Source organism: Balaenoptera ricei, chromosome 6, assembly GCF_028023285.1.
Source record: "Balaenoptera ricei isolate mBalRic1 chromosome 6, mBalRic1.hap2, whole genome shotgun sequence".
Taxonomy (NCBI): domain Eukaryota; kingdom Metazoa; phylum Chordata; class Mammalia; order Artiodactyla; family Balaenopteridae; genus Balaenoptera; species Balaenoptera ricei.
The window spans coordinates 27227254-27254298 of record NC_082644.1 but is presented as its reverse complement, the minus strand read 5'-3'; the positions used below and the strand labels follow the sequence as shown (position 1 = coordinate 27254298).

Here is a 27045-nt window from a genome sequence, read left to right as displayed (position 1 = left end):
GGGAAAGAAAAGGATGGGTCATTCTCGGAACAAATGAGCTCAGACTACCACCTGAACACTTTAGGGAATGCGTGGAAATCACTGGGTGCTGAGCAGGACAACACAACCCCTCAATCTTTCTGGAACAGGAAAGACAAAACAGAGCAGCTACCCGGTCCTCGGCAGCTCTTACACTCCGAGGTCTTGAGGGACCACTTGGAACTGACATACACCCAGCTCTACTGGGGTCACCCCTCTCTGCACAGTGCGTCCCTGGTGGCTACTAGGAGCTCTACTCAACAGCAGGCACTCTTTGTTTTATTCAGTGGAGTTTCTAATGGCTTTCCAGTTTCAACTCAACTTAGAATACCTTTAGGTCCTTCCCAGGTCGCAGTCTTGCCCTGCCCGGGGGTCCCACCCCAGCCTTTCACTCAAAACTTGCCTCCGTGCCAGTCCCCACCTCTGGCTCAGATCCAGGCCCAGCCCTACCTCCCATCTTCTCTCCCATTCAGACCACCTTATTCTCCACCCCAGATGAGTACCTGTGGACTAGATTGTCCTACATTTCAGAACAAGACACCATATTTTATCCCAACTGAAACTCAATGTCTGAAATGCCCCTTGTTGCAGAAGCAACTGAAAAGTGGGAAGCCTTCATCCTCTGTGGTCAAAAGATCTCAGAAAGGCTTTAGCCAACTCAGTCTCAACCTTCCCCAAGAGAGGGGGCGCTCTCAGGCCGAAAGGTCAGTTTCTATTCATCATGAGGACTTAATTGGCCCTGATCTCCAGAAGCAACATCTTCAAAAGAGGCTCATCAAAGATCAAACCAAGAGGGGCCTGTGCCTCAGTATCCACCTGTCTCTGTCTCTGGAATTGAGTTCCTCTCAGCGCCAATTTTTAAGGACTTATCAGGCACAGGGCAAGCAGGGACCCTGGCAGCCCTCTGCTTTTACAGGCAAAAGGAGACTGGACCCACAGAAGATAAGGTCCAGGCGCCCTAGGAGATCCCATAGGAAGGGTCAAATGCAATTTCAACCAGGGAAGGATTTCGGCAAGGGTCTAAGGCCATGTCTGAGGAGGATCTCAAAAGCTTCCTCCAGGGCCAGGCTCCCAGGGAAGTTTCTGCAAAGAAACTCTGAAAAGGAGTCAGAAAGATACCTGATGAGGCCCTTGATGAGTGACTCTGGAAACTGTTTACCCAGTAGCCCAGAGAAGAAACATCTAGAAAAAATCTTGAAAGCCCATTTGAGCACAAAGTTGATGCAGATTAATCAAGGTTTGATCCCTGTGATTGTGCGTCAATCCTGGCTTGCTGCCAACTGTGTTTTTTCTAAGCCCCACCCTCACGAGGAAATCAGAAATCTAGCACCCTTGAAGTCTTGGAAACCCTGTGTAAACTCCTCCCGTGTGCTTTCCTTCCTCAGTCCAAGCATTCGGCAGATGCTGGAAGCACATATTATAAGGTGGCGGGTAAGGCACAGGTGGGGCCTACCCGAACAGGCCTTTGAGCCCATAAATCTCAAGCCATGTGGGGCTCAACCTTTGTCCTCTCCAAGGTCCACCGTTTCCCCCTCTGCCACCTGGCAATCTGGGGCACACTCAAAAGCCAACTTTGCTAATAAGTTCTTGGGAAAACCTCAGCCCCATCAGGGAATGAAAGTGATAACAAAAGCAACAGTTCCCACCCTGGTGAGTCCCCTCCCTGTTCCCTCACCTGAGCATACAGAAATCCAGAGGGCCCTGGGAAAGACTTCACCTGGTGACAGGTATGGGCCCTCAGAGGCCCCTCTGACTGGACAGGAGGGCAGACTGCCTTATCAGGTGCCCACAGTCAACCTCATGGGCAGAAGCTGGGAGAATGGGACTGTCTTGGGGTTTCCAGCCGCTAGGAAAACCCTGTCACTACCAACAAAGTCAGTTGCCCAACATCCAAAGGAGCCATGCCTTAAAACACAGGTGGCTCAAGGCCGTGCCACTGGTGAGCTCCTTCAAGACTCTCACACTGATGTGCTCCTTCCTGCAGACATCTTGGCTTCTCATAGGTCTCTTTCCAGTTCCCAGAGGGAACATGCTAGTGAGGACGCGCCAGCTTTCCAGGTGGTGCCATATGACCTCAACGTGAGTGAACAGAGCAGCCAGGGGCAGCAGAAATTCAGAAAACCAAAACTTAAGGACTCATTTAAGAGCCAGAGTGAGATGTCTGTCCCAACTGAGGAGTGGAGGGGCTTTAAGAGGCTCCAACCTGGAAAGCATGAAGAAATGAGGAGCAGCCAGGGACAAGAGGAACCCAGGAAACCAAAAATTAGGGACCTGTGTAAGAGCCAGTTTGCCTCAGCTGATGAGGGGGTGGTCTGTGAGAGGCTCGAACTAGAAGAGGATGAAGAAATGAACAGCCAGAGCAAGATGTCTGCCCCAACTGAGGAGCGGAGGGACTTTAAGGGGCCCCAACCGAAAGAGCATGAAGAAATGAAGGGCCAGAGGGAGGTGCTCGCATCAGCTGAGGAGTGGAGGGGTTTCACGAAGCCCCAACCAGGACAGCATGAAGAAACAAGAAGCCAGAGCGAGACGCCTGCCCCAGCTGAGGAGTGCAGGAGCGTTAGGAGACTACAACCAGGAGAACACGAAGAAACGAGAAGCAACCAGGGACAACAGGAACCCAGGAAAGCAAAGGTTAGGGACCCGTGTAAGGGCCAGTTTGCCTCAAGTGATGATGGGGAGGTCTGTGAGAGGCTCAAACCAGAAGAGGATGAAGAAATGAACAGCCAGAGCAAGATGTTTGCCCCAACTGATGAGAGGGAGGACGATTGGAGGCCCAAACCGGGAGAGTATGAAGAAAGGTCTTCAGGACTAAAGGCTTCTCAAGCAAGTGGGATGAGCCACGCTTCTCAGGTCAGGGAAAGAGGAGAGTCCCTTGGGAGCAAATACCCCCAGCTCTCGCCAGAGAAGAGAGAGCTTTCACCAGAAAGCCACAAATGGACAAGGCACTTTCTGCAGTGTCTTAGCCACAATAAAAAAGGCAAAGGAACAGAAGAATCCCTTCAAAAAGGCAAGCCTGTATCAGCCACTGCTCACCACCAGGAACCAATCAAAGGCAAATCTGTTGTAGAGAGCAGGGCTCAAAAAGGCAAGCCTGTATCAGCCACTGCTCACCACCAGGAACCAATCAAAGGCAAGTCTGTTGTAGAGAGCAGGGCTCAAAAAGGCAAGCCTGTATCAGCCACTGCTCACCACCAGGAACCAATCAAAGGCAAATCTGTTGTAGAGAGCAGGGCTCAAAAAGGCAAGCCTGTATCAGCCACTGCTCACCACCAGGAACCAATCAAAGGCAAGTCTGTTGTAGAGAGCAGGGCTCAAAAAGGCAAGCCTGTATCAGCCACTGCTCACCACCAGGAACCAATCAAAGGCAAATCTGTTGTAGAGAGCAGGGCTCAAAAAGGCAAGCCTGTATCAGCCACTGCTCACCACCAGGAACCAATCAAAGGCAAGTCTGTTGTAGAGAGCAGGGCTCAAAAAGGCAAGCCTGTATCAGCCACTGCTCACCACCAGGAACCAATCAAAGGCAAATCTGTTGTAGAGAGCAGGGCTCAAAAAGGCAAGCCTGTATCAGCCACTGCTCACCACCAGGAACCAATCAAAGGCAAGTCTGTTGTAGAGAGCAGGGCTCAAAAAGGCAAGCCTGTATCAGCCACTGCTCACCACCAGGAACCAATCAAAGGCAAATCTGTTGTAGAGAGCAGGGCTCAAAAAGGCAAGCCTGTATCAGCCACTGCTCACCACCAGGAACCAATCAAAGGCAAATCTGTTGTAGAGAGCAGGGCTATTGATCCTCGGGCGGTTGGAACAGCTGTTGGACAGGTCCTAGTAGACAAACTGGGGCTTCACCAAGGACTCTGTGCCTCAGAGTTAAATCAGCACCCAGAACAGCTCCAGGCCCCAGCAGAGGGGCATTCCCACTACCACAGGGTTCTCTCCTCTTCAGAACAGAGAAGAGTGTTGAAAGATACAGCCTACAGTCACCAAGCCACCCGCAAGGACCACAGCTACCTTAACAACAGCAGGCATACCAGAGGCAGGGGCGACAAGTTGGCCTTCCCACCCAGGGAACTGGAGTCCCCAGTCAGACCCTGCCAGCATAGACCAAGGGTGGCAGGTGACTCAGGCCTGTGTTCCCTCTGGTCAATCAGAGCGTGCTTCTCATGCCTCTCCTGGTAGGAAAGCAGTGCAAGGAAAAGTGCAGTTCATGCAAAGAAAACCTGTTTCTTCTCATGTTAAGACATTGTCTATGTGTTAATGGCTTCTTCCTACCACAATTTTTGTTTCCCAAAATAAATGTTTCTTCTCATGAGAGGTGGTGGCCTCTGTCTGTGCCCTGCTCGGGGGAAGGAAGGGATCAGGGTCCACTCTTCCCAGGTGCCTGCTTTGGCTTCCAGATGGGATGGGGCCATGGAGGGAGGTTGATCCCAGCGTGGAATACCCATCCTCACCTCAATTCCCTCACTGCATTTAAGTTTCCATAATAGCAGCATTACAGAAACAAGCAACAGCATTCAGGACGTGTCAAGGTGAACTAAACCTAAAGACCTCCCCCTTCTCAGGAACCAGCTCAGTCCTCTCCTGCTCTCTCTCTACCTTGAACTTGTGGGACTGTAGGGGAGGGGTCTGAAGAGGCTGAAATTCCCCTCAGGCTCCAGAAAGTGTCAGAGACAAGTTCACATGTCAGAATAAGGAGAGGAGTTTGGGGGCAGTGCTAGCCCAGAGTCCAGACGTGGCAGAAACCTTGCCCCCATGTCTTGGTGGGGATAGATGATGCCTGCCCTGGAAGCTCCTTCTCTCCCCGATGGAGCTGGGATTGAGGTGGGCCGGGAGCGTCACCCGTCCTCTGTCCTTCTCGCACCCTGGAGCAGCGGTGAGGAGGAGGACCGCGCACTCCCAGGTCTGAGGGTGTGAGGTGATGAGCATGGAGGCCGCCGAGGGCCGTCCACCCCTGCCCCGGAGGAGAGGACAGCCCTACTCACAGTGCTCACCGCCCCCTGGGGAACGAGCAGGGGTGTGACTGTGTGTGCAGTCACCTCACTGTCTGTCATGTGCCCCTAGGGTGGGATGCAGGGGAAGGAGGCAAGTGGCAGAGGCGCCCATAAATGGCGCAGTGACCAAGGAGCCCCTGGCGTCCCACCACCGTGTACAGGCCCAGAGAAAAGAAGTCAGGGGCCAGTGGCTTATGGTGGCCCCAGCCCAGACTCTCCCCCTACTCCAGCTCCCGGAGCCCAGACAGAGGGAAGGCCCCTGGAGCTCCTCCACAGAGGGCCAGGCTCCCAGAGGCCGTGGAGCCCCCAAGCAGGGAAGGTTCACTTCCCCACAATGTATTTAATCAACTTTCACAGGACTGGGAGCTCACGACAGACTCGCGGTCTGTGACCTGTACCTACACGCCTGGCCCAAGGAGGCCCCCAGGGGACAAGTGGGACTTAACAGGCTCAGGGACTGTGCTGGGGTCATAGCAAGTCTCACCTGCTGTCAGCCTTGCTCACCCCAGAGCCTGGAGGGGGAAGAGGCCAGCAGACAGGATGTGTCACCCGGCGGGCGGGAAGTGACCTGCGGAGAACGAGGGTGCCGTCAGCTCTCCTCCCCGGCCCGTCCACACGGGAAACCAGGGAGACAGGAGCAATTCTACAGAGCAATCTGGGGCTCTGTGTCACAGTCACTCCCGTGCTGCAGAGTCCTGCTCCAGGAGGGTCCCCTGATCCAGGTGACAGCTTGAATGGCCCTGCCCTACGCCTGTCAGGACCCCAACATGCGGGACCAGGACCTGCTGAGGGGGAGCGGCCACAGGCCTGCTTGTGCTGTGGTTTCTCCCTGGAGCCAGGTCTCACCTCTGGGCCCCCTCCTCCGGGGCAGACACAGCACTGGGGGCACAGCCAGGGGCCCTGGGAGGGGCTGGGACCCAGAGCACAGAACAACTTCCAGAGCTCAGGAGAGGCTGGCACAGAGCGGGGCCCCTGAGCCTGACTGCTGCCGGGTCCTCTCAGGGGCACCAAGAGGTGAGTGCTGGGTTTGAGGGTGCCGGACGCCCAAGGCACCTGTCGGGAGAAGTGACACAGAGGGACACTGACAGAACAGCAAGAAACAAGAAGCTGCAAGTCCCTTTGCCCTTCTCCTTCTGTGAGGTGCAGACAGGCCAGCAATGGAGGGCCCCCCACTAAGAGTCCCCACAGGGGGACCCACACTGACCCCACACGGGGACCCACACTCACCCCACACGGGGACCCACACTGATACCACACGGGGACCCACACTCACCCCACACGGGGACCCACACTCACCCCACACGGGGACCCACACTGATACCACACGGGGACCCACACTCACCCCACACGGGGACCCACACTCACCCCACACGGGGACCCACACTCACCCCACACGGGGACCCACACTGATACCACACGGGGACCCACACTCACCCCACACGGGGACCCACACTGATACCACACGGGGACCCACACTCACCCCACACGGGGACCCACACTGATACCACACGGGGACCCACACTCACCCCACACGGGGACCCACACTGATACCACACGGGGACCCACACTCACCCCACACGGGGACCCACACTGATACCACACGGGGACCCACACTCACCCCACACGGGGACCCACACTGATACCACACGGGGACCCACACTCACCCCACACGGGGACCCACACTCACCCCACACGGGGACCCACACTCACCCCACACGGGGACCTCTCAGAGATAATACATAGACTTCACAGAGCCCTCTCACAGGAGCCTTATACACAGAGCCCTCTCACAGGAGCCTTCCGCGGAGCCCTCGCTGAGAAATCTCAAGGGACCTGCACGCAATTCCATGCAGTCCACACACAGGCGCCCAGCGCCCCGGCGAGACCACGGAGACCCTTCAAACAGCGGCCTGACACCCACTCAAATGAGCCTGAGCCACCAGCCGGCTCTGAGTGGATCCCAAGCCATGTAGCAAACTGAAGGTGCAGGAGATCGGTACCAGTGCCCCCAGAGAAAATTCTTGTGTAGTTTTTAATTACTTCTGAAAAAGAATTACAGATTCCCCGTGAAAACCCGCAAAATCCTTTCCTTCACAGGTTTTAGTTAGCTTGAGCTCTGACTCACAGTTGAAAGAATGACAGACTTTGAAAAGAAGCAAAACTCTGCCAGCATCTAATGAGGGAAAAATCTTTGTCCAATTTTAAATATCGTTCAGTCAAATGGCATCAGGGGGTCACATGCTTTGTTTTGCTGGGGACAAGTTCCTGCACTCAAAGTGACTTCTCTCCTTTGGAAACATGATGTAGAGAGGCCTACAGCAAGTGGGATCCATGGTGAAATGAACCAGCAAAGAGGCATCTAACCCCTACTTCCTAGCTGTGCAAATGGCGTGGGATTTCACACAGAATAGCTTGTGCCAGGTTTGTGAGGTTTGCTTTATTTTTCAATGAAGTGAGCCACCTTATCAGACACACGAAGCTTATTCACAAATGTGACAGATGTTTGGCAATATCTCTATTACATTATCTGGCATATTTGTACTTAACTGCCTAATATTAAATGATATTGTTTATTTTACTCCTTTTAAAATACAGTAGTACAGTCAAGATGGTTGTATGGGATGCATGTCTCTAGAACGTGAAAAAATCCTAATGTTCACCTGTGATAACTTAAACTTCTGAACCATTTAGAAGAATTCATAGTTTATATAATTATAAGAAACGTGCATTTTCCAAGACTCAGGAAATTTATATTTTATTTATTTATTATAGGGCTACAAAAAGGATACATTGCTTAAAAGAATTTTGAAATCTTAGAAAATATGTCACTTAATTGGTGCTTGAAATATATATTACCTCATATCGCTTGGGAATTGGCATTTTAACATCTGTTAAAGAAAGTATATCTTTAATCAGCATTTCTATTATAATAATAATAGAGGTCTCACTGTCTGCCTAATACTTTCCAAATTTTGCACTCAGTTGAGACTACATATTTCTCATTGGTCATAAATTCTGTTGCCCTTTACATGGTAAAAACTGGATAATGTACAGATGTCAAGTATTATGTCTGGTTAAGTCTCTCAGGTCACTCTGTGGGGTAACAGTGTCATGGTCCTTTCTCTCAAAAGAGAGGAGTGAGCTGATGTGAGGGCCCTGTGTATTTTCTTTAATTAAGAAAAACAAATATTCAGGCTGTAAAATGTTTTACAAAATCATAGCTATTAATTTTTTGAAATGTGCTCCCTTTGTGACATTTTCTTATGTTACTGAATCACAGAACTCTGGAACGTAGCCACAGATGTCCTCTAATAGCCAATCAATAGTATTTACTAACTAGACTAGCTCGTCGTTTTCCTATAGATACCCACAACTACAACATCTCACATTCATGAAAATGACACTCTCTTCTTGGAAGTTTAAGCTAATATTTCTAAACCATGTATTTGAGATAAAACTAAATTCTAGTAAGAGGTATTATAAAATAATGTAATTCCCAACAAAATATATGAGGATTTAGGAAATACTGGCATGTTTCATAGGAAAACACAGTTGCCTCATCTCATCCTGATAACAAGAAATTTGAGTGACACAGCTCTTTGGTCTAAGCATTTGTGTGTGTGTGTGTGCTTTAGCTGGTCCTCTGGATGGGATGCATTAACATTCTTTTTTTAAGATTTGTGGGCTAGAATATTTTTACATAAGTGATGCATAGGATATGCGGTTTATAAATTAGGCTCTATGACCATTCTCATCCGTCATGGAATGGAACATGAGGGTAAACAGAACAACCGGCACAAACAGTTTCTGGAAAAACCATTACATTTCCTTGAACTTTCCCAGTAGAAGGAAAAAGGGGGGGACTTCAGGTAGGCAGCTGAGATACATTTGCCCCACAAATAAGTACATAAATTTTAGTCTATTAAAACTGGAAGGACTCCCCCAAAGCTATCTGATGAAAGGATTTGCAAAGAGTAGATCAAGAAGGACAGGCAGGTCTAGGGTCTGCTGGCCACGGCCAGGATACCACCTAAAAGATTTGTCCATAGTTGAAGGAGGAACTACAACTTGGCCAAAGTGATGGGTGCTGCTCCTTCCCTCTATTTACTCCTAGATGACCCTGCCTTTCACCACCCTTCACCCTATAGCCCTCCTTCATTGTCTGTCTGGGGACTCACTGAGGACTTTAGATGAAGGAGATTAGGTGAGGAAGAAGAAGAGGAGAAGGAGGAGAGCAGGAGTGGGGAGGGAACAGGAGAAGGAGGATGATGAAGGAAAGTCATTACCAAAAAATGACTGTGGCCTCTTCTGTAGTCTGGTCACCTAATGAACAAATGGGGACCCTGAGACAGAGAGGGATTCCCCAAACCATACAGATATTCGCTTTCCACAACTGACTCAGACCAAATGCTTCCTCTGCTACATCATATAACCTGTGTGAAAGAATCCTTTTCATAGATCATCCAGATGATAAACCTAGTGTAAATTATTTCCACCACCACGAGGTTATGGCACGTATTACTGTTTTAGCAAAAAAAAAAAAAAAAAAAAAAAAATTCATTTTGCCACTTAAAGTATTTAAGAGTATACTACCCTTCTTTGATAACAGTCTGTTATTTTTCATCATAACATGGCTTAAAAGGAAAAGAAAAACAAGAGAAAGAAACTTCCAGGAAAAACAATGCAATGTAGTGTGATCCACATCCACTTCTCTGGATAGAACTCCATCATGAAAAACATTAACTCTCTGAATCTTGAATCCACCTGCAATTCAAGGTCATCCATGCAGATTTTGAGAGTTGAAGGCAAAAGTACACAAAATCCAGTTCCTGGAAATACCATCCCTGCTTTGCCCCCATGTCCCCACACACCCCCTCACCTGAGCAGCATGGAGTTTCACTAAGAGACTTCTTGATGGGGAAGCCCGCCAGTCAGAGTGGACAAGACAGTATGCTAGGAGGCAGGAAGAAAATGTTAGAACTTCCATTTGCGTTCCTCCTCATCTCATTCTTTTAAAATTCCTATATCTGTATAATCTTTGTCTTGCATATAAATTACGGAACCATAGAACATGCATTTAATTTGCAAATGCATAAATATACACACTGGATCTTCATGCTCAGAAAACTTTTTACTGAGTAGGAGAAGGATAGAAATGTTGGAGAACACTGACATGAACCAGATTCCTGGCCTTTTCTAAGGAATCAAACCAGAATCCAAAACAGCCATGGGCTCTGGGCTCTGTCAGGCAAAGCACATGTGTGTGGCCTGTCCAGGGAGAAGGAGAACCATGAATAAACTCTAGAATATCTGTTTCACCAAACTCTGAAACTCAGAGGGACCCCGTCAGCCCTGAGTTTCACCTTGTAGGCAGAGGGCAGATAACACAGGTAAGTGAACCATTCTCCCCCCACTTGCCTGCAAACACCATGCAGCTGTGGATTGGTAGGGACCCCAAGTCTGTAGTAAGAGCACAGATCCAGTTAGAATACAGTGCAGGAACTTCCGGACCTTCCAGCAGCATCAGAGCTGCAGGGGGAATGTGTGAGGGTGTAGAAGCAAGGGGGACCTCAGGCAGCATCTAGCAGAGATTGGTGAACAGCAGCACACACCATACCCAGGAGAATGGCTTTTAGTTAAGAATGCAGTGGTTTGCATTTACATTAGATTGTTGAAAGCGTCCTGTTGCTTTCGAGGCAAAATTCTGAAGGCAGTAGTTTTATTTACTAATTTAAAAAACAGGTTTTACATATAGAAAATCCACTGGAAGGTGTTTTGGATCAGGTAAACAGTTCTGAAGAAAGAAAAGAAAAATGGACTCATGAAGTCAAATTTATGGATATAGTGACTTGACTAGTAAGCAGGAGAGTAAAAATATTAGACAAAATTAAACATCAGATCAATATACCTAGGGTGCACAACCACTGATCACACTCACAAGCTGGCATATTGAGAAAGGGTCTCAGCTATTAGGCCAAGCAACTGCTGTGATCCAGCTTAAGCACAGGCAGATCGGATACACTTTCTCCCAATTCAGGGGTTTTAAGCTAAGATGAGGGGAGTTTAGTCAATAATGAAGTTTTAGTGAAAGCAGCATCTGTAGTTGTCAGCACTTGCCATTGGAAGATAATGTGTGAACAGCAAGTTGAGAAAGAGAAGTATTTCAGTTTTGATGCCAAAACCAATCACTTGAACACATTACTAGACGTAGAAAATGGACTTAAGAGTCTATACTGGTTGATCCACTGCACACTGTCTACATTACCCAGTAATCTTCAGTAGTTGTCAATATTTCACACACTCTGATCTCTAACACAGCGGGAAGGTCAGATATACTTGTCAAGGTCAAGCTGGATGCCAGTGAAGGACTCAGTGAAAGTGTGAAAATCTTGCAACTTGCTCTCAGATAGATGACCATCAAATGAAACATTTCATGATATGATATATAATAAATGATATATAATATGACATGACATGATTAATGTATCAATACACAAAGGAATGGTAAAAAATACTGATTGATATGATATGACATATAATACAAAATATATGATATGATATGACATGATTGATTTATCAATACAAAAAGGAATGGTAAAAAAAATACTATACATTACAAACTTGAAAAAAGTGTTGCCTGATAATCTCTGGAGACATACTCTATTTTTAACTTCATCCCACATGGCTTCATGGGCTATCATGTCTACACTCTTTTTATTAGGGTAACATTTTTGCTTTTACTCAGTATATGGATAATTTAGCAGTGGTTAAATTCTTTTTTATTAAAACACTTTGTATTCAAATTATGAGCAGACTTTATATACAGTTTATTTGTGCGTGTGGATGTCTTCTTTGTTTTATGTCATCCCACTCTGATATCATTTCACCAGTTTCCTACTGAATAGAGTTGGGGAGGTGTACTGATAAGAGATTTAAATCCTAAGCAAAGGGAATCAACGTGCCCAGGCTGAGAAAGTATTTAAGGGAAGATGGATGAACTGAAATCTTACTGGTGGTGTTCACATTTATGAATTTTTACTATATCAAAATATAACAAGTATAAAATATGGGAGTAGGGGAGCTAAGCAAATCTTAGAAAATAAATTCAAGCTACCAATGCACTTACTCTGTTAATCTGTTTGTCCTTCATACAAACAGATGTATGGGTTTGGCTAGAAGACCTGTACTTTTCCATTGATTTCTAAAATTCTAGAATGATGCCTTCCAATTGAAGCTAAATGCTTCCCCCATGCTTCATTTGTCTTGTGAGAGAAAAAAAAAAAAAAAAAAGCAAAAACAACAACAGCCCTGATGATATCCAGAGGTAAGCCTGGACATAAATACCAAAAGGTATCACAGAATACCAATGCCAAGCAAGATTACTCTGAGATAATGATGAAGTGAGATAAAGTGAAGGCAATTCACAACTGTTTTCTAAGTACAGAAAAAGAAGTCACTGTGCCATCCCCCCAAAATACCAAACACTCCATTCTCTTGGTTAAAATGAGTGACATCTACTTTGTTTCCAGTAATGGCTTTATTTTGACTATAGTCTTCCCTCTTGTAGCTAAAATTTATTGAGATGAATTATAGAATTGCCTTGGCTTTCAGCATCCAATTTAAAGTGGCCCATCACTTTTAGACCCTCTCCCAAGTCACCCAACTAAAGCCCAAATCTTGTAGTAGCTCTTTTCTAACACCCTCTTACTGAGACACCCCAGGATTCCCCATGGTGTGTGTCTTCCCTCACTGCCATGAGTAATAAATCCAACTTGTTCTAGACTAAACTGGTTCCCAGGTGTGTTCCTGGTTGTTTTGGCTGGAGAACATAGACGTTGGAATGATCTCATCCTAACCAGCTAACTCTGGCACCCCGTGGAGAACACCCCCATTCTTCAGCCCTTTCACTAAACACTGCTTACTCCAGAAAGCCTTCTCTACTGCCCCAATGAGGACTGGTCCCCTGTGCTGTGTTGCCTAGACCACTTTGCACTTCTCCCCTGTGACAACCACTGCATATCTTTTTTTTTTTTTAACATCTTTATTGGAGTATAATTGCTTTACAATGGTGTGTTAGTTTCTGCTTTATAACAAAGTGTATTAGTTATACATATACATATGTTCCCATATCTCTTCCCTCTTGTGTCTCCCTCCCTCCCACCCTCCCTATCCTACCCCTCTAGGTGGTCACAAAGCACCGAGCTGATCTCCCTGTGCTATGTGGCTGCTTCCCACTAGCTATCTATTTTACATTTGGTATTGTATATATGTCCATGCCACTCTCTCACTTTGTCACAGCTTACCCTTCCCCCTCCCCATATCCTCAAGTCCATTCTCTAGTAGGTCTGTGTCTTTATTTCCGTCCTGCCCCTAGGTTCTTCATGACCTTTTTTTTTTTTTTTCTTAGATTCCATATATACGTGTTAGCATACGGTATTTGTTTTTCTCTTTCTGACTTACTTCACTCTGTATGACAGACTCTAGGTCCATCCACCCCACTACACTGAAAGCTCCTTGCAGGCAAGAGAGAGGAGTGAAGCATGTCTGACCACATTGCCAGTACTTACTCTAGTCCCTGATGAAAAGTGTTTATTAAAAGTTTGTTAATTAATGGACACAAGAATTAAAGTTTTCTAACTTACCTTCTGTATAAATCACAGGAGTGTAATGACATCTCTCAAGTAGCCAATATATTTTGAGAAGAATCTGTAAGAATAAAACAGCATTAAAAATTGATGTTTAATAGGGCAAAGAAAATTCCCAATTATTGAATTTATCATTTATTTTATATTTCAAATATGGATATCCTTGTAGGTTTTGAAATTTTTCATTGTAAAATTTAGGTGTTCACAGAATATGGATTAAAAAGCAAATTTACTTCGAGGTATTGTTTCTATTTTGACACAAAGTCATAAAAAAAAAACTATTACCAAAGAAGATGTTTAAAATAATTTAAATATGTGACTTGTAACAGCTACATATATTGTAAATCTACTGTTCTAAAAATAAGGAGCAATTATCCCTTGTTTACTTTAACATTTAATATGCTGAACAGTCTGGAGAACCATTTATTTACTAACAAATATATGTAAAATAGGGTAGTGAAAAACAACTCCGTGTGCTTTTTTGACTGTTTGAAAATTATATTTGAATTACTGAAAAAACTGAAAATGTTTCAAAACATTATTTGAAAGATGTGTAAGAGAGAGGATAGGAAAATATGCCTGCATATTTATTGCCTAACAATTTAAATTACAAATATGGAGAGTACAAACTTTCAGTTATGAGTAGTTCTAGAAATTTCATGTACAGCATGGTGACTATAGTTAATAATAATGTACTGTATACTTGAAGTTTTCTAGAAGAATAGATCTCAAGTGTTCTCACCACACACACAGACACACAGGCACACACGCACACAAAAGATAACTATGGGAAATAATGAATATGTAAATTAGCTTGATTATGGTATGATTTCCTGATTTCACTTTGTGAAATGATTGTGGAATCATTTTCACAATGTGTATGTAGATCAAAACATTATATTGTACAACCTAAAAATATACAATTTTTATTTGTCAATCATACTTCAATAAAGCTGGAAAAAATACACAGACGTATATATACAGATATATACATGTATACATATATATGTTTTGTGTATGTATATATACACATACATATGTGTGCGTTTTAGCATCCTTAAATTTGCATTACCTATTCCAGTTTTTGCTGGAAAATACTATTTTTATTGTTCCACAAAACATAGCACACCAAGGTTGATCAGCAGATTTGAATCCCAAGTAACTGTCCTCTCTCTCCAGCAGTTTCTGACAGGTTTGCCTGTCCTTGGGTTTGGTGAATTCCCTCCCTGCTCTCACCTCCACTGGCAGAATCCCCAGCTTACCCCGACCCTCTAGTTACAGCCCTAATCCTCCAAAAATTTCATGAACATAAAGAAAGGTTTCTCCTCAGGAAAACACTGCATGGTTCTACTGTTGACCAACTATGGGTTTATAATATGATCAATTCATGTGATTTGTCTACAAACCTGGAAGGGCAAATTGAATACATTTTATTTTCTCTCAGAATAAGTGAAGGTACACATCAATCTACAATTGAAAATAAAATTTCATTAAAATGTACTTAAAAAAGAACTCCTTGCCTAGCCCTAGATCCCAGAGGTTTTCTCCCAGGATTTTTTCTAAAAGTTTTATAGTATTATATTTTATATTTAATTTTGTGATCCATTTTTGAGTTAATTAGTGTGAAAGGGGTGAAGTTTGGGTTGAGTTTTTTTAGCCTGTGGACATCCGTTTTCTCCAGCATCATTTGTTAAAAAGACTAGGCTTCCTCTCTCAGAACGAAATTAGTAAAGTGAAAAAAAAAATGAAACATAAAACTGAAAGTGAAGATTTTTATTCTTTGTAAAAAAGTTTTAATATCTCTCCGTTAATAAACAAATAACAATTTATGGATAGAGTTATGTTAAACAATAATTTTGCAATTGAATCATGCTCAAAATCAACCCACCAAGTTTGAGAAAAAGACCTCGTTAACTGAACCGCTATGGAGACCAGCACAACTCCCAGGTATATTGGTGAATTTGAGAGAGAACTTGATAGCACATGGCCGCAGTTTACTTGGCTGAGTGCCACCTGCATAGGCACAAATGACCCAGTTCTGAAACTCATCTGGCTCCTGAGCAAACGAAATGTAAAGGACTATGTATTAGTTTCCTGTTGATGCATAACAGATTACCACAAGCTAAGTGGCTTCAAATAACACCCATTTATTAACGTATAGTTTACAGCAGGCTGGATTCAATGGTCAGAGTATCATAAGGCTGAGAGGAAGGTGTTAGCAAGGCAGATTCCTTGTCTGGAGGCTCTAGGAAGACATCTGCCTCTAGGCTCATTTAGGTTGTTAGAGTACGGTTCCTTGCTGTTGGAAGTGTTAGGTCCCTTATTTTCTGGCTGTCACCCAGAGTCCTTTCTCAGCATCTTAAGACCACCCACATTCCTTTTCATGTGTTTTCCTCTGCCTTCAAGCCAGCAATGATCTATCAAGTCACCTTGTACATCAAATCTCTCTGACCTTCTCTTCTGCTGCCAGATGGAGCAAACTCTGTACGCAAAGTGCTTACCTGATTGGGTCCAGTCCACCTGGATAAACTCTATGTATTAAGATCAATCCATTCAGTTTTAACTACAACTGCAAATTCTCTTCACAGCAGTATCCAGATTAGTGTTTGAATGAAGAATCAGAGAACAGGAATCTTGGAAAACCAGGTTTAGAAATCTTCCTACTATAAGCCTGTAATGAGTTAAGCGCATTTAAGCCCTTCTGGGCTTTCCCAGAGGGGTCTTGTAGTTGATGATGAAACATTCTAGTTAGTTACCATGTGATATTTACACATTAATCCTCTACATCTTCCTGGGACCTGCGATGTCCTCCAGCTCTTCCACATTCATCAGGTTCCATAAAGTTCCTCAAAGGCACTACCATCCTCACCTGGTGTGGCCGGAAATTCCACCAGTGGCAAAGCAGGAGATTCCTTGAGGTGCCCCTTGATGAGGGGCAGGAGAGAGGACATGGTCTTCTTTTTTGCTTTGGTTTACAAAATTTAAAGACGTATCAAAATTTCAGAGCTTTTGTTGACAGTTTTTTTGTTTTCACGTCTAACTCTTTGTCCTCTCCTCCACGGGGCTCAGGCATCAATGAATGGACCTGGTCCAGGTGATGAATCTAACTAACAGGAACAACCAGGATTTGACCCGGACCAGACCTCCTCTAAGATGTCTAAGTTTTGGTCTCACTTTAAATCACGACCAATAACTTCACAAGGGCCCTCATTGTTGCCCAACAATTCTAACATATTCCTTTGTCTGTTCACTCTCTCATGCTCCTAAATTATTTCATACTTCACATCTTCTCTTTCTGAAAACTTCCCAAGTCTCCTCCTCAGTGACCACCCTCAGCTGATGACTTGCTTCTGCTGACTAAAAACAATTGCACAGCGTGAGAGTTGTGAGTTAAGTTTTATCTGGGGCAAAATGAGGACTATAGCCTGGGAAACAGCATATCGAATAGCTCTGAGAAAGTGCTCCAAAGAGGAAGTGGGGAAGGTCAGTATATATGTGATTTTGGTGAAGGGGGAGTACATGCAATCAAGCAGATATTTTTTGCAGAAGGTTCTGCTAGTTTCGTGAAGGTTACTGCTAGTCATGAGGAGCAGACATCACCATGAAGAATTTTTTAGTGCTTTTCTAAATATGAGGAGATGCAAGAATTGGGCTCATAAAATCACCTCCTGAAAATATCTAACTGTCTAAGGACCTGTTCTGCCAGTTTTTTCCAGAGCACAGAGTGCCTCATTTCTGATCTCCACCCTGAATTCCTTTCAGGGGGTGATGAAGGTCAGCAGATGCAGTGGCTCATAATTTAATTTTTGTAGAGGTAGATGGCAAGTGCCAATTTGTATGTGACATTTCCATAGGCCTGAGAAGACAGAAGCAATCGGAAGGCAACTTCCCTATTTTCCCCACATCTGCCCACCTACAGGCCATTGTGTCCATGCACCCTGCCTTCCCTCCTGACACAGTGGATTCACTGTCCATGCCCCGTTCAGAGACCAAACCTTCCACTTTGCACCAGAATCTATCTACTCTCTCCAACAAAAAGATACAAGGCAGTATACTGCCCCAGATATTCAACACCACCACCTCATGGATAAACAATAAAAATTTTATTTAATCATTACAATCAGCATACAATGGTACCATACTTTTTGCATCTTAAAAAATAAATACATAATACCTCTTTTAACCTCCATATCCACCTCTAAATACTCCTCCATTTCTCTTCTCCAACTTACATATATACTTGAAATTTTCTTTTTTTAAATTGAGGTACAATTGACATAGAACATTATATTACTTTCAAGTATACAACATAATGATTCAATATTTACATATATTGCAAAATGATCACCACAACAGATCTAGTTAGCATCCATCACCATACACAAGAATTTTTTTCTTGTGATGAGAACTTTTTTTTTTTTAATTTATTTTCTTTTGGCTGTGCTGGGTCTTTGTTGCTGCATGTGGGCTTTCTCTAGTTGCAGCAGGCAGGGGCTTCTCATTGCAGTGGCTTCTCTTGTTGTGGAGCACGGGCTCTAGGCACGTGGGCTTCAGTAGTTTCAGCATGTGGGCTCAGTGGTTGTGGCACATGGGCCCTAGAGCGCGCAGGCTTCAGTAGTTGCAGCACGTGGGCTCTAGGGCACACGGGCTCAGTAGCTGTGGCTCACTGGCTTAGTTGCTCCAAGGCACGTGGGATCTTCCCGGACCAGGGATTGAACCCATGTCCCCTGCATTGACAGGCGGATTCTTAACCACTGCGCCACCAGGGAAGTCCTGATGAGAACTTTTAAGATCTACTCTCTTAGCAACTTTCAAATACGCAGTACAGTATTATTAACTGTAGTCACCATGCTGTACATTACATCCCTATGACTTAATTATTTTATAGCTGAAAATAAATTTTATTTTAAATGAATTTTATTTTATAGCAGATGCAAACTATTATATACAGGATGGATAAACAACAAGGTCCTACTGTATAGCACAGGGAACTATACCCAAGCACAGGGAACTGTATCCAATCTCCTGGGATAAACCATAATGGAAAATAATATTTTTAAAAATGTCTCTATGTGTATAACTGAGTCACTTTGCTGTACAACAGAGATTGGCACAACATTGTACACCAACTAGACCACAATTAAATAAATAAATAAATAAATAGGATGGCAAAGAGTAGAAATCAATCAGTCTCCTTCCTTTATGTTTAAAAGTAAGCATGCTGTTATGTTAAACAAAATTCAAAATTGAAATTACGTAAAAATTCCTACAGAATTCATTCTGCAGAAGAGGCTGAGGAAATAACAAGCATGGCAGCCATAGCAATACAATAAAATATGAGTCCTATGGGACCACAGAGCTCTTGCTATCATTAGCAGTTGAACAGAAGTGGAGAGTCAACATCAAATAGCAGCTACCTGGATCTGTAACAGCTAAAATAATACTCATATGATTATAAATATAAATAGCACAGGGGAGAGAAATGGGCGTGGGTTTAATAAATTGAAATTCAAGTATAATTCCAGAATGAAAACCAATTCCTTAGGACTGATTATGGCAAGATAGTTGTACTTTATATACTTTATCTTTTGGTACATTATTAGAAACTTGTGCAAACATCAGAGCACCTTATTACTTTTCCAGCACAAGAATTATTGATTATAAGAGACACCATTAATACTTTAAGAGGACTAAAAGAGGAAAAATAAATACTAGATTAAATATGCACTTTAATTTTAAAATTCATACTGACTAGTAAGTATGAAATAGTAAGTATGAAGAACATGTCTAACCACTGAAGGATCACAGCAACAGTCTCAACATACTGATTAGTAATTAGACTATTTTAGTAGCTTCAGTCAGGGTGGATACCACATTACAAAAGGCACATTAATGAACAAATGTAGCTCTAGAGGAAAACAAACAGGAGATGAGGATTCTGAAAATTTTTCCTTAGAACTCAATGGCCATGTCTAAGATTGGCTGAGAGTATAAGACCTAACGGAGGAGTAGTAACATATGGAAGTAAGATCCAACTAGCTAAGAAAAGATAGGTGAATACCACGGACATTGGTTTTCAAAGAGGGATGTTTGTAATGAACCCAGACTCTCCTGGTCTGCCTGGAGCCCTCTCAGCAGAGTTGGACAACACTTGCAGGATGCTATACAAAGCAACATCTGTGGCACAGAACGTTTAACTAGAGGACTGACATGTGTGCGACCAGAGGACATGCATTTAAGAGGGACTTTAAGGATATCTAGTGTGACTCTACAATTCCATGGATGAGTTAACCAAGGCCCAAGGAAGAGAATAATAATGCAGTTGATAAAGAGCTGGGCTTGGTCTAATCCAACTTTGCAAATTTAGTGATAAGACTAAAATTCTAGAGGGTCACCACTTTTCATTCTGAGAGCCCTGAATTTCAAACTCAGAGCTGTTTTTTCTCAGGAGATGGGTTCTCAGGCAGCTGCTTCCTGAAGAACATACACTGCTAATAAAAGACTAATACACAATTAAACATTCTAGCAGTCCTCATTTATTTGGCTTACATCCTCATATTCCCCTTTAATATTTTTAGACACTATCAAGGTTTACAATCCTAATCCAGTATAAACTGTAAACACACACATATACATACACAGACAGGAAGTTTCTTTCAGAAGTTTCGTAATTTTCTACGGTCTTTATTACAAAACTGTATCCCATGGAGTGCACAGCTTGGGAAGTCAACGGCATTTCCTTTCTAAATCCCTCTTTGTTAAGTCATGCCTTTAAGTGCACTTATAGCACCAAACTCAGGGCTATTAAAGGCAAATTGATAATTTTTCACGCTGAAATCTATCTATACTTACCCACCTATTTTTACCATGGTGGTACTCTCCAAAACTTTGAAGTCACTCAAGCTGATTTTTCCCAGAAGGAACTCATTCTATTAGTAAATGTTAATGCCAAGAATATAGATAATCACAACAAAAAGAATAAAATACCTAGGAATAAACCTACCTAAGGAGGCAAAAGACCTGTACTCAGGAAACTGTAAGATACTGATGAAATAAATCAAAGATGACACAAACAGATGGAGAGATGTACCATGTTCTTGGACTGGAAGAAGAAATATTGTGAAAATGACTATACTACCCAAAGCAATCTACAGATTCAATGCAATCCCTATCAAATTACCAATGGCATTTTTTACAGAACTAGAACAAAAAATCTTAAAATTTGTATGGAGACAAAAAAGACCCCAAATAGCCAAAGCAGTCTTGAGGGAAAAAAACGGAGCTGGAGGAATCAGGTCAGGAAAGATACTTGATATGATTTCAATTTTCTCTAAATTTACCGAGGCTTGATTTGTGACCCAAGATATGATCTATCCTGGAGAATGTTCCATGAGCACTTGAGAAGAAAGTGTATTCTGTTGTTTTTGGATGGAATGTCCTATAAATATCAATTAAGTCCATCTTGTTTAGTGTATCATTTAAAGCTTGTGTTTCCTTATTTATTTTCATTTTGGATGGTCTGTCCGTTGGTGAAAGAGGGGTTTTAAAGTCCCCTACTATGATTGTGTTACTGTTGATTTCCCCTTTTATGGCTGTTAGCATTTGCCTTATGTATTGAGGTGCTCCTATGTTGGGTGCATAAATATTTACAATTTTTATATCTTCTTCTTGGATTGATTCCTTGATCATTATGTAGTGTCCTTCTTTGTCTCTTGTAATAGTCTTTGTTTTCACCTCCAAATAGTTATTTTATCTTTATATATGTATCTAATGAGATACCTGAGAATGCACTGCTTTATTCAATAGTAATCTAATTTTTTATTTACTTGTTAAATATGTGCATGCACGCATGCGTGTGCATGTGCACACACACACACTTCCTAAAATGATTGGGTTTTCTACTCTTGTAACAGCAGTGGCCTGTATTTTTGAATAAACATGAACAATTAAACATAATGATTGTTTTATGGAAACTTTTTGGTCAGAGACCCAAGTTTTCAGTGAACTGTTGCTATTAATCATTAAATAATTTTTAGGTAAACATTACATTAAACAGCAATGCTATATTGTAATAGTGTACCTCAGTAAATTAAACCTGAAAATATTTACCAGGAATTAATTGTTTTAAAACTTTAGGTGTCATTTGGATCCAAATTCTAAAATATAAAATTTTCCTTTTTCCTCTATATATTTTGTGTATATTCTTGGAACTCTACAAAGAAGTTACTGTCTTGTTTTTTTTCCCCTCTGGCAAAATGAGAAAAGGGGTATTTTATGGAGGGATCATTAACAGGTACTTGTGCTTTGAATGGATTGATTGTACTTGCTGCCTTTAGCTATGAACATCTTTTTGACAACTGTCCCCTGTTGAATATCTTGGAGAAAAGAAGGAAGAGAGGAAAGGAGGAAGACAAGGAAGAAGGAGAGGGTGGGAGGAGGAGAGACGGATGGACAAAAGGAAAGTATTTCCAAATTGCAAGACAGCGTATGAATGGAGTCTTATCCTAGTTAGACAAGCTTTTTGAAACTCCCAGTTGATTATTTAAAGCACCAAATACACATTTGTTTGCAATGATGTGTATTCTCTTTTCTCATTCTACCACAAAGCAGTGAATCTTTAGCTTTGGAGTATGTTGGTTATTTTATTTTAAATTTTTTCCAATGAAAATGCCCAAATTACCAAACATAGTGTAAAAATTTCTTGTGTAACTTAAATCTTGTCCTAAAATTTTAACAATTGTTATAGTATTTATGGATCAAATATTATAGTATAGGTGTTATTTTTTTGTTAAATTTTGTAAGTTTTTAAAGTTACATGGACTTTTAGAAGAAGCACACCTGTAAATATAAAGGAACATCTAACCCTTTCATGTTCATCACAGGTTTTTAAAAAATTTGTGCAGCAGTTTTTAACTCTTCTACAATCATATAATACAGAAAGAAATACATAATTTTGTCTCCAATTTTTAGTGGAGAAAATTGAAGGATAAAAAAAATCTCTAAAGTTTCAAAATAAATTATTCACTCAAAAAATATTTATTAGGGGGCTTCCCTGGTGGCGCAGTGGTTGAGAATCTGCCTGCCAATGCAGGGGACACGGGTTCGAGCCCTGCTCTGGGAGGATCCCACATGCCGCGGAGCAACAAAGCCTGTGAGCCACAACTACTGAGCCTGCGCGTCTGGAGCCTGTGCTCCGCAACAAGAGAGGCTGCGATAGTGAGAGGCCTGTGCACCGCGATGAAGAGTGGCCCCCGCTTGCCGCAACTAGAGAAAGCCCTCGCACGGAAACGAAGACCCAACACAGCCAAAAATAAATTAAAAAAAAAAAAATTTATTAGGTCCTTGCTCCATGAAGCAACTTATATAGCAGCAACATTTGTAGAAGAAAATTATGTGATTTTGGCAATTACAGTAATTTGGTAATTCACGTGAACAATGTATGAACAGAAAAATATAAAATTGCACACTTTTTTATTGAGTAAATTTGACTTGTAACATTGCATATGTTTAAGGTATACAGTATGTTACTTTGATACATTTATATATTGTTAATGTGATTGCTGAAGTAATACCACATTATATAATTATAATACACATGATCACGTTATATAATTATAGTATAGTATTACTGTCTATTTATTATACTGTTCATTAGATCTTCATGGCTCATTTACCAGTTCGTACAAGTTTGTACCCTTAAAGACCATCCCTCTTGTCCCTGTCCCTGGTAACCACCGTTTTATTCTGTTTTTCACAGGTTTAACTTTTAGATTTCACATGTAAGTGACATCATACAGTACTTGTCTTTCTCTATCTGACTTACTCTCTTAGCATAATGTTGTAGCAAATGGGAGGATCTCTTCCTTTCTCATGGCTGAATAACATTTCACGGTGTATGTATACCACATATTTTTTTACCCATTCATCCACTGATGGTCTTTTGGGTTGTTTCCGTATCTTGGCTGTTGTGAGTAATGCTGTGATAAACATGGGAGTGCGTATATTTTGTCAAAATCCTATTTTCATTTTCTTTGGTTGTATACCCAGAAGTGGAATACCTGGAGTATATGATAGATCTACTTTTAATTTTTTGAGGCGCTTCCATCTTGCTTTCTATAGTTGTTAGACTAATTTACATTCCCACATCCTCACCAGCATCTGTTGGTCCTTGTCTTCTTGATGATAGCCATTCTCACAGGTGTGAGGTAATGTTTCACTGTGATTTTGATTTGCAGTCCACTTAGGATTAGTGATGTTGAGCATCTTTTCATGTGTCTCTTGGCCATTTTGATGTCCTTTTCGGAGAAATGACTATTTACTTCTTCTTCCCATCTTTTAACCAGATTGTTTGTTTTCTGTTATTGAGTTGACTGAGTTCCTTATATATTTTGGATATTAATCACTTATTCGATAAATGGTTTGCAAAATTTTTCTCCCATTCTGTAGGGTGTCTTTTCATTTTGTTAATTAATTAATTCTTTTGATGTGCAGAAGCTCTTGAGTTTGATGTAGTCCCATGCTTTGATTATTTTCTTTTATTGTTTGTTCTTTTGGCATCATGCCCACCAAATGATTGCCAAGACCAATATCAATAAACTTCTCCCCTAACATTTTCTTTTAGGATTCTTATGGCATCAGGTCTTATGTTTAAGTCTTTGACCCATTTTGAGTTAATTATTGTGAGTGGTGTGAGATAGGGGTCTACTTTCAGTGTTCTGCATATGTTTCTCCAATTTTTGCAGCACCATTTGTTGAAGAGGCTATCCTTTCTCCACCGGGTATTCTTGGCTTCCTTGTTGAATACTAGTTGACCGTATATGCCAGGGTTTAATTCTGGGCTCTCTATTCTGTTCCGTTGGTCAATTTGTCTTTTTTCCCCCCAAGTACAATACTGTTTATCTACTATGGTTTTGTGGTATAGCTTGAAATCCAGAAGTGTGGTATCTCTGGCTTTGCTCTTTTCTCTCAAGATTGCTTTGGCTGTTTGAGGTCTTTTGTGGTTCCACACACATTTTAGGATTGTTTCTTCTATTTCTGTGAAGAATGCCTTTGGTATTTTGGTGAGGACTATGTTCAATTTGTTGATGGCTTTTAGAACTATTGATATTTTAACAATATTAACTCTTTGGATCCATGAACATTTGTTTGTGTCTTCAATTTCTTTGATTTTGTTTGTGTCTTTCCATTTGTTGGTGTCCTTGATTTCTTTCAGCAGTTTTGCAGTTCTAATTGTACAGATCTTCCACTTCCTTGGTTAAATTTATTCCTAAGTATTTTATTGTTTTTGATGCTATTGTGAAAGGGATGGTTTTCTTTATTTCTTTCTCAGATGCTTTATCGTTAGTGTAGAGGAATGAAATTGAGTTCTGTACGTTGACTTTGTATCCTGCCAATTTACTGAAATTGTTGATTAATTTCAATAGTTTTTTGGCTGATTCTTTGGGATTTTCTATATATTCCATCATATCATCAGCAAATACTGACAGTTTTACTCTTTCATTTCTGATTTGGATCTATTTTCTTTCTTTGTCTTGCATAATTGCTCTAGCTAGGACTTCCAGTACTATATTGAAGAAGAATAGTGAGACTGGGCATCCTTGCCTTGTTCCTGGTCTCAGAGGAAACACTTTCCATTTCTCTCCATCAGGTATAATGTTACCCTTGTGTTTGTTATACATGGCCTTTATGTTGAAGTATGTTCCTTCTATACCCAGTCTGTTAAGGGTTTTTATTATGAAAGGATGTTGTTTTATGTCAAATGCTTTTTCTTTCTCTATTGAAAAGATCATGTGATTTTTATTTTTTCTTTTATTGATGTGATGTGTTGGATTTATTGATTTGCATATGTTGACCCATCCTTTCATCCTAGGAGTAAATTCCGCTTGGTCATCGTATATACTTCTATTAATGTGTTCTTGAATTTGGTTTGCTAATATTTTGTTGAGAATTTTTGCACCTATGTTCATCAGGGATATTGGTCTATAGTTTGCTTTTCTTGTGGTATCTTTATCTGGCTTTGGTATCAAGGTAATGCTGGCCTCATAGAACAAGTTTGGAAGTGTTTTCTCCCCCTCAATATTTTGAAAGAGTTTGAGGAGGATTGGTAGTACTTCTTTCAATGTTTGATAGAATTATCCAGGGGAGTTTTCTGGTCCTGGAGTTTTCTGTGTTGGGAATTTTTAAATGACTGATACAGTGTCTTTACTCATTATTGGTCTGTTCCTACTTTCTATTTCTTCCTGATTCAGTCATGGTAGGTTGTGTGTTTCTAGAAATGTATCCATTTCTTTTAGGTTGTATAATCCATTGGCATATAATTGTTCATAGTAGTCTCTTATGATTCTATGTATTTCTGTAGTATCAGTTGTAATGTCTTCTCTTTTCATTTCTAATTTTATTTATTTGACTCTTCTTTTTTTTCCTGAGTCTAACTAAAGGTTTGTCAATGTTGTTTATCTTTTTGAAGAAACATTTTGTAGCTTCCTTGATCCTTTCTATTGTTTTTCTGGTTTCTATTTCATTTATTTGCATTCTGATACTTACTATTTCCTTAGTTCTGCTAACTTTGGGCTTAATTTTTTCTTCTTTTTCTAGTTCCTTGAGGTATAAAGTTAGGTTGTTTACTTGAGATTTTTCTAACATCTTAATGTATTTATTGCTATAAACTTTCCACCCAGATCTGCTTTTGCTGCATGCCATGATATTTGATATGTTGTGTTTTCATTTTCATTTGTTTTGAGATATTTTTTATTTCCTTTTTGATTTCTTCTTTGACACAATGGTTGTTTAGACGTGTGTTTACTTTCCACATGTTTGTAGATCTTCTCATCTTCCTCTTGTTGTGGACTTCTAGTTTCATACCAATTGTGGTCACAGAAGATAGCTGATATGATTTCAGTCTTCTTAAGTTTGCTAAGATTTGTTTTGTGACCTATATCATATGATCCAGCCTGAATGTTCTATGTGCACTTGAGAAGAATGTGTGTTCTGCTACTGTTGGATGGAATATTCTATATGTGTCTATTAAATCCATTTGTTCTAAGGTGTGGTTCAAGTCCAACGTTTCTTTGTTGATTTTCTGTCAAGACAATCTATCCATTGCTGATAGTGGGGTATTGAAATTCCTGCAATGACTGCATTGTTGTCTGTTTGTTCCTTAATATCTATTATTGCATACTTGTATATTTCAGTGATCAGGTTTTGGGAACGTACATATTTATTATTGTTATATCTTCTTGATGTAGTGACCCCTTTACTGACCTTCTTTGTCTCTTCTCTACCTTTTTTGGCTTGAAGTGTGTTTTGTCTGATACAAGGATGGCTATACCCACCTTCTTTTCATTTCTATTTGCTTGGAATATCATCTTCCATCCTTTCACTTTGAGCCTATGTGCCTT

General features: G+C 41.7%; 2 long non-coding RNA genes across 2 annotated transcripts in view; one reads left to right on the top strand and one right to left on the bottom strand.

Annotated features, from left to right (window-relative positions):
* The window catches only part of LOC132366907 (uncharacterized), an 85928-nt gene that overhangs the window by 14021 nt on the left and 44862 nt on the right, over window positions 1-27045 (top strand). The window lies entirely within an intron of this gene.
* On the bottom strand, window positions 9635-13715 carry LOC132367702 (uncharacterized). The gene is made up of 3 exons (XR_009503837.1): window positions 13646-13715; window positions 9883-9956; window positions 9635-9767 (listed from the first exon to the last, which is right to left on the bottom strand). It is a non-coding gene; the product is annotated as an uncharacterized LOC132367702 (long non-coding RNA).